This window comes from Pseudorca crassidens, chromosome 9, assembly GCF_039906515.1.
Source record: "Pseudorca crassidens isolate mPseCra1 chromosome 9, mPseCra1.hap1, whole genome shotgun sequence".
In the NCBI taxonomy this organism is placed as follows: Eukaryota; Metazoa; Chordata; class Mammalia; order Artiodactyla; family Delphinidae; genus Pseudorca; species Pseudorca crassidens.
In genome coordinates this window covers 16,507,987-16,523,252 of record NC_090304.1, presented here as the reverse complement: position 1 = coordinate 16,523,252, position 15,266 = coordinate 16,507,987, and positions in this window count along the sequence as shown.

Sequence of the window (15,266 nt, the reverse complement as noted above, 5' to 3'; positions counted from 1 at the left end):
ATTTTAACTAAATATAAAAAATTTTAAATTATTTCAGTTAAGCTCTTTTTACATTTATAAAGCAGAATAACAAAATTTTATTTTGAGTGCCAACATTTAAGTAATTTGGTATTTTACTGCTCAGCTTTTTGTAAACTTTAGTTGGAATATAAACCTTCTACTTACTTCAATTTATTTATAAATTCTAAACATAAAGTATACATTCTAGAATTAGTCACATATTTATTTATTGGTTTTTAAAATGCATATAAAAATAATGCATTTTTGTTTTTACAAACAAATAAATGAACTAGTAGCATGAAACAGAAACCATATGGCATATTAAAGATTTCTTGCATTTTACTTTTAAAATTTTGCTAAAACAATAATTTCAGGAAAAGGATTATTTTCATTTTATCTGAGACCTGTAGTAAAATAAGTAACATTTTCAAAGGAAAATAATACTATTCTTTTTAAACTTTCCATTTTGCCAACTCTTAGGCTTAAATGAAACAAATGCAGCAAATTACAATTTTAATGCAAAATGTAATTCAAAACATGGTTCATAATCTTATCTTACCAAACTAAGTATTTGCATTGATATAGAAATAAATATTACACATTCTATGGGATAAAAATAACAGTAAAATGGGTATTACACAGAACGTAGGAGCTACTACAGAATCAATAAGGAGGGAAATTTTAATACAGTTTTAGAGCCTTCAAATCCATGCTAATCAGTTGCATTTACTTTACTTTCTTAATGAATTAAACTCACAGTCTTGAAAGTTGCAGAGGGATAGCTTGGTTTTAGAAGGTGCACAAAGGTTAGATGACTCGGTTCTACCTACCTGATGTTTACAAGCCTCCAGTTGTCGGGCTTCACCCAGGCAGTAGTCCTGCGCAGATTTTTGGTTTTCATACAGATATACTGACATTATAAAAACATGGTAATTGGTTTTATAGTGATTATATGGAATTATACCAACATTGAGAAAAATGTTAGGGATAAGCCCTATTATTTCCTCAATTTGCTATTTAAATGTTTAGGTATTAGTCCTTGATTTAAAAACAAAATTAACTCAACTACAATGAACTGCATTTAAGAAAAAAAAAAATATATATATGTTTTTGAGTTAAAACAAAATAACATGATTTAACAAAAAAATTATGCTGATATCAAATAGGAACCATAGATGAAAACTAAAATGACAAAAAAAAAATCTAAAATGGCATTTTACTGTTTTGTTATTTACTATTATGCATTCATTAGATATTTAAAACATTTAAAAAATAGTGATGTTATATCTGTTAACGTGTAATTTTTAATTAACTTTAAAAAATTTTATAGTATTAAAAAAATCTATATTCTGGTCTCAGAGTATTTGCCAGTATCAATGAAAGCTTAACAAGTAAATTGTGCCTATTTCTAAAACATGTTTTCAAATATTCTAAATGATATTCCTCTCTAGATTTTGATCAAAGAGTTCTGATATAATGCTGACCTTTAGACTCTTGATCATGATAAATCTTTAAGAAGTTTTAATTTTGCATAATGTTAAAAAAAATCTTGTCTGTATTTTCAAAGTATTATTAGAAAGAACTGAAAAGCAGTGGCAAATTTTTCTTTTTGCCAGCTTTAATGTAGGTAATAATAATATTTTTAAACTCTCAATACTGGTCCAGAAGTTTTTGTCTTTATGACTTTTTTTTTTCTTTTACAAAATACCAGATAAGAGGAAATATAAGCAACAAGGATTTACTGTATAACACAGGAAGCAGTATTCAATACCTTGTAATAACCTATAATGGAAATAGTCTGAAAAAAAAAAGTATATATAACTGAATCACTTTGCTGTGCACGTGAAATTAAATCAACTATACTTAAAAAAAAAGAAGAAATATAAAATTATGGTTTAAAATGTTCGCAACATACCACGTAAAACAAATATTACAAAGCAATGATTTTTTTTAATTACTAGAGAAATTAGATCCCATTTCAATACAATTTTCTTTCCTTTTTTAAATAAAATTAAAAAAATTTATTAGCTTCTCATGTTTTGTTTTTATAGTGAAATCTCATTTTGCTGAAGAACTTTCGGTTTGAAACTTACCCCAAATAAAATAAATTTGAGCATTTTCAGTGCCATTATTGGTTCAAGCGTGGCAACTATTGACTACATTTCTTTTGCTATCCACATGTTAACAAAAACAACAACAAACCCTCTGACCTTGATCACTTCTCACTGTCACTGTTGACTAGAATTTTAGAAGCATTTTTAATTCTCAAGATTTGTTAGGCATTCGGATGAGCACTGGCTCACAACTCACAGGTAAAAAATCGGCTACCCAGAAAGAATACGTTGTGCAAATATAAATGTTAATAAAACTGGACAAGAAGACCAGTTCACCCTCTTGCAGTTTTTCAGGCTTTGACTTAAAAACATTGTGTCCTAATACACATTTGGCTGGATTAGAACTAGTCTCCAGAGCCGTCTTAACTTTCTAAACCTTTTTTTAACCTGTATTATAGCCATAGCCAAAGAAATAAGAAATGAATGGATGTATGGAAGCACATATGTATATTCTTTTGGTTTTATATATTTATTGTATTCATGGTTCTAACTAAACTGTGATACTACGTTATACCATTGGTAGAGCTATCCCAAACCTCTCTTAAAAAGCTCTGAGATTCATCTAAGTAATTTTCAAACGATTACCGTCGACTTTTGCAACGTCATTTGACTGGCTTAATCAAAAGTGTTATGAGCTATCCAAATAAGCATTTAAGAATGTCACTCATCTTTACTGATAATCCATACCATTGATCTCATAACCATACTTCACCCAACGTCTGGGTCTACGTTTGTAATTGTTACAAAGCAGTTACTTGGCCAAATGTGATCCCACCCCTACTTTTTTTTTTTTTTTTTTCATGTTGATGGAATTGGAAGTTGATTTACCCAGGACTATTTTTCTAGGGAAACATGGATGATGGGTGGAGGAGGGTGGGAGGGGAAGGGGGATGAAGAAACATCTTTATTCCTCTCGGTCTACAAACCTGGAAAGATCTAGTTAACTGCCAATTCTGACAAAGCCTATTTGCAATCCCTTTGCGTTGAACAAATGACCTAGACTTCTTGACAAAATATAATAATTTTTTATAATATTATAATTTTACAAGTGAGCAGTGTCAAGTGATCCTAATGGGGTCCTGTGACATCTTGGTTTTCAAATTGTGATCATATGTGGTATTTTTGTTCATTAACAGGAGTAAGTCTAGTTCATTATCTCTAAATGTACCTTGAGAAAGCTACTATAATTTTTTTTGATTGTCCTTGGTATTTGTTCAGTTTTCTCTCTTTCTCAGCTTTAAATCTATTGGGTCACCCTAACCAACATAGAATATGCTGTTCTTAGAAGAGCTCACTGGCATATGGTTCAAACCCCTTGAGGATCCCATTCATGGAGTTTATTGAGCCTGTCTGGTGAAGTTTGCTCCTCTCTTCTTCCCTCTTCTTTCTTCCTTATCACTTCTCTCTAGGTCTGCATAGAAGGACATATTACCTTGGCCACAGGCTCAATGGGTTGACACCAGTTTCATTTGGTGAATTCCTTGTGACTGCAGGCTCTTTTCGGTATTAAATGATCGCTATAAAATAGGAAAGCCCATAGGGTTGGACTTCCCAGCCATGGCAAAATCTGGTGTTAGGTCCAGAAGGGAATTTACAAATCAATACATTCTCCATAACTGTTTAGTAGGGAGGTTGCAGTGTTGGAATTCATTTTTTCACGGGAAATATTTGTATTCAGTCTGATCTCCAATTCAAACAGGGTGTGTTTAATTTTGTTTGCTTTTTAAAAAATTGGGATGCAAAAGAAAAATCATAATATACGCAGTACGAATGTAGCCGCTAAACAAACAGAAACTATCGTTTTCAGACGCCAGTTAGGAGAACCTCTGATTCCGTGTCCAGGAGATCTACTCTAATTCTGAGTCTGGCAGTGACTCTTGGTGTAAACTTCTAGAGTAATTTCTTTGTCTGGAAAATGGGGATAACTGTATCTACCACAGAGGTTTCCTTACAGGATTAATTAAGGTGATGAATGAATGTTTAAACATTTTGGAAAGGTGAAATCCAGGGCATAGAAAAGAGAACTGGACAGTAGGCAGAAGTTCCGGATTTTTCAACTTGTTGGTTGTGTCACTTCGGGTACTTTCCCTCTCCGGATCCCAGTCTCCTTATTTATAAAATGTTAAAAGTGGACTAGATGAGTTTAAGTCCTCTAGTAGCTTTGACAACTTGTCTTTGGGGATGATGACGAGCCTTAGGGCTGGTGTCTATTGACAAGATAGCAAGTCTCCGAACTACCCTCAAGGTGTTTTTTTTTTTCTTTTCTGTGCTTGCATTAATGCGCTACATTTCTGTCTGCACCTTATGCCTCTGTTTTATTAGGTGATACTGCCTGGATGGTATTACAAACCACGACAAGCCCCTGTGCATCCAGGTTTCTGTGACAACCAGAAGCATTTTTGTCTAAATGCCCCGCAGTGAAGTATCTTGCCATAGAGTGGACTGTGGGGGAAGGTTCACTATTCGGCTACCTCAACTTCTGTGTTTCTATGAAGTTCATCTCCTTGTAAGAACCTAACTGGATGGCTAATTGAATGGGTCAAAAGGATGAAGGTTCAAGATGGTTGAGTTTTTACTGCCTTAATTAATACGTCACCTCTATTGAAGTTTCCCCAGCATTGGATTTAATGCCCTATAAATTGTATCTTAATCGTCTAACAGGTTTCTTTTCTTAAAAAAAAAATGTACCTTTGTCTCTCTAAAGTTGGTTGCTTGGACACATGATTTAGACTACAAAGGAGGTTTAAGTTTTGGTGCAGTCAGAAAATAGATGGTGGCTGGTTTGGCCGGGGGTAAAACAAAACAAAAGAAAACAACTATAAAGTTTTTTGAACAAATACAGATTGGGTAGAAAGTAAGGGATCTCAAGTGTCTCTTTATAAGTATTATATTTAACAAGAGAGCTCCAAGTCCTCTTGTAGCAAGAGGACTTTCTAAAATATATTTTAGAAATAAACAGAATTTACTTGTTAAGTTTTCATTGTTATTGGCAACTACTTTAAGAGGCCAGAATATAGATTTTTTAATACTATAAGAAATTTTTAAGTTAATGAAAAATTACATGCTAACAGATATAACGTCACTACTTTTTTTTAAAGAATCTTCCAAACATTTTCCCTCAAAATTCCTAAGGGCAGTTTCTTATTTGTCCAGAGCATGGTAAGTCCTAATAGGCATCAGCTGAGCTCCTTTTGACCCTTTCTGTTAAAAGAGAACATTAACATTAATACTGGGAGACAATAAGGTCCCATATCAGGAGACTGAATGAACGACAAAAAAATGAGTTTTTCTCTCTCTCTCTCTTTCTCTTCTTTCCCCCTCATTTTTTTCACTGTAAGAATTGTTCTCTATTAAACCCTGAGCTGTTCTGCCCTAAAGTTTCCATGCAATGAGCTGTGGATTCTCATAGAAAGGAACCACCTTATCAATATTTGATTTAAAGCTCAATCTGTAGGGATCCTGCCATTCTTCTGTACCGTGGTTTGGACTGTGTCTTGGAGAGCCTCTATGTCCTATAGCCAGTGTCCTGCTTTTTCCCTATCATCTCTCCCTCTCACCACACCTGGGCTGGAGAGCAATCCGGGAGGCAGTTGGTTGACCATGCCACATCAGGGTGCATGTGTGAGGGAGTGGGAAGTGAGAAAGGAGGGATGGAGAAAATGGCCAGAACTTTTCCTTCTTCTGAAAAGTTGTCAGAAAGCACAATTCTTCATCTTTTAGTTTTGCTAGCTATTCTCTATCATGTCCCTGGCAGTTCCTTCTTTTGAGCTCTTTGCCATCTATTGAAGAAGATAAACGATTCAGAAAGCTGTGTGACCTTGGTAAGTCATTTTACCTCTCTTGTCTCCCTCTGTAGAGTGAATAACTTGAATTAGATGATCTTTAAGGACATTTCCAACTTCAAAGACCAGTGTTTCTATTACCAGACATGTAGAGGTAATCAATAAGTATTTATTGTATAAGTAAATGATGCCAACATTCTGTTTCTTGGACATGCTGTAAGGATAGCATAACACAGGACTACTTATACTGTAAACGTCACTTAGAAAGTAAATCTGTACAGGGAAAAAAATACCTTTCTTTTGAGGCATTTAGAGTTTTCTGATGTGTGTGTGTGCATGTGCGTGTGTGTGTGTGTGTGTGTGTGTGTGTGTGTGTGTGTGTGTCTTTTGAAGCTGTAACACCCTGTTGAGTGAGGGTAGGAAGGCATCCGGAGGGATGACCACATGGGCAAGGGTGGATGCACAGCCTGTCTGTTCAACCGCATATACGTTGAGGGGCTCTGCAGCCAGCGTCACTGGTCAGGGATGGATTTCTGAGCTTTTAGATCTCCATAGGTCCTTTACAGCTCTTTTTTACTTCTTGCATATTTGCCATTTTTCTTGCCTTTATTCTGAAGAGTGGTAAGGGGAGGTAGCCAACAATTAAGTTATTTATTTATTTTGCTGGAAAGCTTTTTATTACTAAAGGAAAAGATGGAGGACTGTCTTTGGATTCTGGTTTACCATACTGTCCTTTGTTCCCATTTTTGGAAGCAGTTCACTTTGATTTCCTCCACCTAAATTATCATATCAAATGTAAATGTTTCCACACATACGTTTTTGTAAATTCACATGTGGGCATGTTGGCATGTCTTTTAGAATGAGGTTCTTAAGGGGGTGGCACATGGCTGAGCGTTGATGGGTATGCCTCACTCAATTCTGATACTATCAGTAAATATTTTCTACTTCATACTTTTGCTATAGTTCTCTTATTATAAAAGAAGAAAAAGAGAGAGAAAACATAATATGTTATGCTTTGGTTACACAGGAAAGGGGAAGTATCTTTTCCCCATCCAGTTTTACCTCAGTGAACAAACTAAAATTTGTATTTCCTTAACTAGTTCATTCATAGGTAAAAAAATATATATATATATTTCAAATAATGAGAGCACACATTTTTAAGGTGGCTTTGTGGCTTCAGGGAGAAGGGGAAGATTCAAAAGGTAAAGCTTGAGAAAGGATGCTGTTGGGAATTCCCTGGGGTTCAATCCCTGGTCAGGGAACTAAGATCCCACAAGCTGTGTGGGGTGGCCCAAAAAAAGGATGCTGTTTAGCTGTTCCAAGCAATGCTCTCACCCTAAATAGCATGGAAGAATATCCTTCAAGTGTCCGAGCTTGCAAAACCCTTAACTAACCATCTTCCTTTGTTTGCATCAGTTTTTGAAAGACACATATAGATATATAGATATAGATTTAGATATAGATAGATGATCATTTCTAGAAAAACAAATAGCTTGCAGATGGAATTGAAAAGAAAAGATAATCTTAGGTTACCTATTTTCTTTATTCTGATTATTTCCTACAAAAGGACAAGAGAGATCTTTTGCCCTGGTCTGTATGACAAAGCATAACAAAATTTATGTCAGGTTAATTTCTAGTCTCCTCCCCAAACCCCTCAAAAAGCCTCTTTATTCTTCACTCCTAGAAATCCAAATAATCCAGTTATTCCATCACCTTCATGAATTATGATAATTTTACTTTCACTGAGTTAAATAAATGATTGAAGGAAAAATGAATTTTTTCCTCTGAGTTTCAATGAATTTGACTCTATCGAAAATTACCACCTTAGCATCTTGTGCGGATTGAGCTATATAGACCTGTACTGAGTGAGGCAAAACAACCCCAGTTTAAACTATGTGACTGTATTTAGGGTTTATGGTCCCCTGTCCCACTCTCTTTGCTCCCCAACGCACACTGATTATTGAGGGGAGATATCTATTTGAAATACCACAGGATCTTTTATCCAGTTCTCATCAGTGTTTGATTTAACGTGACATCCCCAACAGGCAAAAGGGCAAGATTAGATGATGCCTGATGATCTGTCAGATAACAGACTTGGAGCAGTTCAAGGTGGGTATTGCTTCCTCAGCAGAACTAGTTGGAATTAGCCACTTTAGAGGTGGCTTTTATTTAAGAACATGTGTGTACCGTCACTGATGACAGAACAGAGACTTAAAAGATATTATCAAGAAAATTAGATTCCAAGTGGAGAAATTAGAATATGGCCTGTGTAATAGGGAATTACTGTTAATTTTGTAGGAGTGATAATGGCATTCTGGTTACGTAGGAAAATGTCCTTACTTTTCAGATGAGCACAGTGAAGAATTGGGGAGTGAAATGCCATGATGTCTATAATTTCCTTTAGCGTATCTCAGCAAAGAAAAAAAGAGAGAGAGATGAAGCAAATATGACTAAATGTTAATAACTATTAACATTTAAATAGAAATGATGTCTGCACGATGTTTATTATATTCTTTCTACTTTTCTTTGAAATTCTCCATCATAAATAGTTAAAAAACAAAAAAACCCTGAACAAATAAAACCCCCTTGGGATCCAATATTTTAATGTTAAAAAATACCACGCATATTAATAAAATAAAATCTTCTTGAGATAATATTTTGTGTGCATGTTCAAGAGGGGAGCATGGACTTAAAATTCCTCTGGACTAAGGGCAAATTTAATCTTCTGAGGTGAGGCTTTAGTTTTTAAGAGTATGGTTAGTAACACAAACCAGTATAAAATGAAAATCCTGTGCAAAAATACTATTTAATGTTTTTTAAATGCATTTAAAATTCTAGAATTGAAACTACAAGAAAAGCTCAGTAGACATTAAAAAATGAAGATGTGTTCCTTTTTATTTACGTGAGCTAATAGATGAAAAGTTTGGGATTCTGACCTCAGGGCAAGGTGGAATGTTGCTTGAAGAAGGTCACAGAAATAAAAGCGTTTGAGGAACTTGGATTCTTGGATAAGAACTTGAGAGGAAATCAGGGTAGCCAGTATCACCGTATAAGATAACTGCAAATCTGATGCTGATGATATAAATTATGAAATTATAACTTATACTGAGATATTTTATTTCAATCATCTTTAGAATTACCAGATTTATGTGCTTCTTAAAAATGCTTCTTTTATCTTTTGAATAGTAATTACCGCAGTAGCTGTGTTCTAACCAAGTAATGTAATACGTTTTTGGTATGTTAGTATAGCATTTGTTTCTCACAAAATGTGTGTGTGTGTTTATTTATTGCCATGAGGACACAAAAAGAAAATATACCTACAATAGTGAAGGGATTGTTTCCACGTAAAATTCTAGAGTGCAGAGCTCAGCTTCAGCTGTGCTGATGTCAAACCCTTTGATTCTTTGCTGTGCGCAAATGCATGCCTGAATCTACTGTTATCATATTTGATACTTCACATTGATGTAAAAATATAAATCTTACCTGCACAACCCTTGCAAACGCCAGTTTTCTTTATACAGGGAAGGAGATCTTTCCTTTAGAATACTTTTTTTTTTTTTTTCAGTTAGTACCTATAAAATGGGCTCATTTTCAAGTATGGGGCCTCTGGTGAGAAATACATTTCACCAAATCCATATCACTATCTGAAAAGACTTTAAACCTGTTCTGAACATGGTGGTCATTTTTAATAAACAGGAAGCCTCTGGTAAGCTTGCTCTTCCAAAAACAGACACTGCTGACTTACAGGTTAGCAAAGCCCAGCTGTGCACCAGGAGGTGAAGATAGGCAAATCCAGACTCCTTGTTTCCCTGGAATTTGCCTTTTAGCAAGAGCTGTGTGGCTCAATAGCTAAAGCCCTGAACTAAGGAACACAAGACATGGGATATTTTAAAGTCTTAAAATTTAAGTGTGTCTCTGAAGTTAGCCTTGTATTAGTAAATGGTATTTTTAAAAAGAAGTGGGTGCATTACTCCTGGGTTCCAGTCCTAGAATTTTCCACTAACTTCTGACCTCAGTGTGTTCATTTGCAAATTGAGATCTCAGCCATTAAATAATTGCTGATGTCTTTTCAAGCTATTTACTCTGTGCCAGGCACTGTTTTGAGTGCTTTACATTAAATTTCTTTAATTCTCACAATTATAAAGTAGATATTCTGGTTATGCCTAATTCATCAATTAAGAAATTAGATATTCTGAGGTAATCAAGTGCTGGGTAATCAGAGGATTTTAGAGGTGGGCGGGCCCATGGAAATCATTTAAGCAGAAAGGCAGGGCATCGTAGCGGTTAAGGGTGCAAGCTCTGTCCCCAGAATGTATGGTTTTCAAACTCGGATCCTTCACTCATCAGGAATACATCTTGGACAAATGACTTAACCTTTGTTTGCCTCAATTGCTTCATCTGTAATATGGGGACGATAATAGAATCTGCATTAGAAGGTTGTTAGGATTAAATGTGCGATGCTTAGAATAGCCGTTTGCCATCTAGGAAGCTGTCATGAATGTTATAAACGATGAGGAGGATGGCTATGACGACAGTAGGGTAAGTAAACACTATTGTGTCACTGTTATTAAGAGATTCTCAATTAGGTCAGAAAAGGGCTGCTGGGGGCAGTGATAGTCTTGATGGGAAGGATAGAGTTAACATTATTAGAGATACAGGTGGTTTCTTAGAGAAAGAAAATAATTAGTTTGAAGAAGCAAACTGAAGAGGGGACTGGTAGCCTAGAAAGGCAGAAAAACTGTGTTATATTGTAATTTAGCAAAAAGTTTATAGAAACATAGTGACAGCAGTAACACACATAGAAATGAGGCCCAAATTCGGGTGCTTACATGGAGTTGGTCCAGTTTCTCTGGATCATCATAGACACATATAGAATGTTAGAGCTAAATGGGACCTTGGAGATTGTCCTGTACAACCCCCTCATTTTACATTTCTATGAGAGTAGAATTTGAAGAAATTCGGCCAGTATTGCAGTACAGTGAAGCCAGGGAAATTTGTGGTATGTTTAAAGAGGGATTTCAAATAAGGATGAAGGAAAAGAGAGGGGAAGTTTCTTCAGTTTTAAAATGATACCCAGGTAGCAGATAAAGAAGTCAGTGAATTTTCCCAAATTAATTAAAAGAGGGAGGGAGAGAAGGAGGGAGGGAGGGAGAGAGACAGAGACAGAGACAGAGAGAGAACTCTAATTTTATGCTAAACAGTGTTAGATTGGATATGCGGTTAATGTTTAAAAGCCCATGGTAAAGAAAATTCTTGTTTTAAAGATTATTTCTAGGAACTTGGTTTCTAAAAGGAAAAGGAAGTTTGGGGGAGAGTTTGGCAGTGTTTATGGTTGCAGCAAATGAAGAATCAACCCCGTTTGCAGCTGGTGTTGAAACTGGTAAGCAGTTAATGTTAATCTGTTACTGTTTAGGATGAATATATCTTGGCTTTTTAAAAAAATCACTTTTAACTAAGTTTAAGCTTAGTGCTTTCTTTTATGTAATGGAGTGTCTCCATAGGATCTAATGAGTCAGATTAATTTGGCGTGGAGTTCTGAACGGGGAGGGGCAGAATCCTCCCAAACACTAATAACGCTTTGCTGAGTTTCCTTCACAATTCACTGAGCCAGGGTTGGGTTGGAGGGAGTTTCTCTGAGGGGTTTAAAGTCTCCCCACTGTGCTTGCTCCCCAGTTATGAGAGCGTTGGGTTACTGAATGAGGACTAGTTTGTCTGTTTACATGGAGAAAAAGAAGCCAATAGCACTGAGGCTGAAGGAAAGATAAGATTTTTATGGCTCTGAACCCACTTGTGTATTCTTTATAAAAAGCATTTACCTACCATGTCAATATTTTAGAAAGAGGCTTTTAGCCTGGCTTTTTTTTTTTTTTTTTTATTAAGAAAAGAAAAACATTGCTGTTATTTCTGACCCTCATTGCCTGCACTGTTGTAGGGTTTGGAGATATTGGAGACTGTCCACTTTGTTCCCGTCAACCTCACCCAATGCCACAGCCCACCGCCATTGCTGGGAGGCTTCAGGGAAATGGGTGGAGCTGAGGAATAGATGCCAGGTTACTTTAAGTCTCTCTTCTTTTGGCCTTTTGATTCCCTGGCCTTTTGATTCCCTGGCTACTCCCACTTCAGCGTCTGCTTGTTGTACTGAGTCAGGGAATGAAGTTAGAGATGAAGAAACTGAGGCACGGTGTAGTTATATGCTTATCTTCATTCCCTCGGGAGCATGTGACGGGCAAAATGAGAGGCAGAACTCAAGCTTTTAGTCTGGGTAGAGACCCCGGAGGTCACGTTGCTTCTGACCTAGAAACTGGTTGGGTCTGTGAGTGGCCAACTTTCCTACCCGCAAAAGAAACCTTTGCTTTGCGCGTGCATATTATACCACAAAGTTTACATACTTGGAAAAAATGGCTTAGGAAATTGAAGATAGTCTAGGGTAACATGAGGAAAGGAATTTTTTAGTGCTTGTGCGTGTGAATTTTTAAAACTCTAAAGCGTCAAGGTAGTTTGAGCAGGATACTTTCGGTGATGTGAATAATGGTATCTGTGGTTGGCATTCTTTCTTGTGGATCTAATTCACCTTCACTCTCCAACTTTATTCATCCATATGTGAATCCCAAATGGATGTCCTGGCGAAGAACAGGAAATTTCTAGGGTCTGTTGAGTGAAAGCCCACAAGTCTCTAGTAGGGAGTGAAATTATTTATGTTTCGAGTATGGGGAGGTACCATTAGCCAGACTGTGATATATGCATCAAAACTCAAAAAGAAAATTGGAATATGCCCTAAAATGTTGGGGAAAGAAATGTCAGACAAATCTTGGTGGTGTTAAAAAAAAAATAGCTAAGTGGGGTATGGTAGAATCATATAGAGGGAAGAATTAGAAACAGGTCTAGGAAAAGAAATTCGGGGAGAAACAGCATAATTAACACTCATTAATACTCAGTTTGAAATAGTAGATCCTTATGTGAAATTAAGGGAAAATGTAAGGGATCTGAAAGTTTTCCAAGCCGAAGGTAATTTTTCTTTGGAGAGAAGGCATGATGTGAGTTAATGAATGTAATCCTGAATTAAAGTGGAGAAAAAATTATGAGCACAAAGAGGAAGAGGGAGGAGCAGGATAATTGTTTTTAAAAATTCAGCCTAAATCCTACTCTGTCTTAGAGTATTAGTATTTCTGCCTTAGAGTAGGTAGTGTTTTACACATCTCTTTCGGGGGAAATTGATTTGAAGTTAGAAAAAGCCTTTTGAAAGAAAGTTTAGAGTTTGGATTTTTTTCTTTCACATATTTATTTGAAATTTAGACTATAGAAACTATATATAAAGGAGGCATTATTATGTATTAGAAAACATCTTAAAAACAGATATAGTTAATGACTTCAATATATTGAAAGAGTATTAAAACTATTGAGCCGTATGCATAAAAACAAGAAAAATCAATGGCAGAATAAAACGCAGAACAAGTATAAGAAACTACTACCTTGTGGTGGTTCTGTGATAAAATTTAAACTGTAAAACAAGATGATTTTTTATTTGACAGCATTGATTTCATTAAATTCTATTTAGGCCTTGCTCTCTAAAATTAAGACTAAAAAGATTCAAATATCCATCATCCTATTATGATTTTTTACAGAATAGACGTGAACATAATCATTAACCTGTATCTTTTTCATTTCCACAGGAAAATGTAAAAAGTCTTATCTCCAGACAAACCTTGAAGATTCTTTTTGAAAGTGAAACATTTCATCTTTAGGTAAGGAAACGTTTTCCATTGTTTATCCATCTGTTGAAAAGAGAGCATTTCGATTAGGGAAAGGAAGTAACATGTACTTAAGCTTTGCTTATCCTAACTGATGTCAAACATTATGAAGAGGAAAGAAAGCAAGATTTTTTAAATTAAATAAAACAAATTAGGAGGAAAATTTTGATTTAAAAAGATCAATTGCTTGGAAAAAAATGAATGCAAAAATTTTTTTGCACTTTCTCATAGGCTGACATGATAATAGGATTCCCATCATCCAGCTTTTCTAAGTATTTAAGGCATAAAATTAAAATTATATTTAGCAAAATCAGAAACTAGAGATTTTTCAGACAGCTAGAATATTCCTAAACATAAATGTAAACGTGTACGGTAATAAAAAAAGTAGACTATAAAAAAAAAGTAGACTATTTTGATAAATTTGAAAGACCGGTCACTGCTTTAAAAGCAGGCCAATGAATTAAAGTTAATTAAGATTTGAGAGAGAAGCTTAAACTCTGGGATAGACTCACAATATTGCTTTGTAGGGTTATAACGTAAATATAACCAATTAGTTTAATCAGGCAAGAACCTGTCCTTTGTGTGTGACCTCTTTTCAGTTTTTGCTTGTGTCATACTGGTAATGTCGGAAAAGAAAAGACACACTAACTTTTTGAGCAAAAAAGAATATTAGCAACTCATTCTGTTTTTGGCAGTAATTCTATTAGTGCAGTTTACTTGCATGAACAGTATAAATTATGCATATGAAAATCAGATGTTTTAAAGCAAATAAACTAAAACTGCAATTAAAACGTCTAAACAAACATTTAGAGATGCATTGTAGCATTTTATGAAGTTAAAAGGATAAAAGAAGTAGTTACTGAAATTATATATAGAATCTGTTGTAAGATCTGCAAATCTGTACATTCTAGCTTTGTCACCAGGACCACATTTGGAAAAAGAAATAGATTGCAGTGTTTGACTTCTATTAACATATATTCTCAAGAATAAACAAGATTTACCCTAATTTTAAATACGTTAATACCGTTACATGTGAATATTTTAAAAAAATCATAGTATAGAGGTTTAGGTTTTTAAGAACTACACGTAAAAATTCATGTGATAAAACAGAATCTAAAACTTTGGGAGAAAACTACTAAATTTTTGGTATGAATTTGACAAATTCATTTCTAGAATACATTTGTTATATTATAAAGAAACTCACGTTAATATTAAGTATATAGGTTAAGACTTACTTAAATTACTTAACTGGGATATACTAAACTTCTAAGTTATTTTTAAAAGAAGAATTATGGTAACCTAAAAAGAAATAAAATTACTTCTATTTTAATCTTTAAATATAGCCCTTTAATATACTAATTTTTAAATCTTATAATTTGAAAGATAAAAGCAAAGCAAAGAAAAAAATGACTAACCTCCTAATGGAAAATATAATCTCATAGCACTGAGAAGAGAGTTGTAAGCATGTAATACATATACGAGGAGATAAGTTTCATTTCTGACTTGTATCTTAGCCTTTCTTATGAATCATATATTTTAACATCAGGAGAATAATATATAAAATATGCATTAAATTCTTATGGTCTGGCAGCTATTAAAAAACAGGGGGAAAACAATGCAAC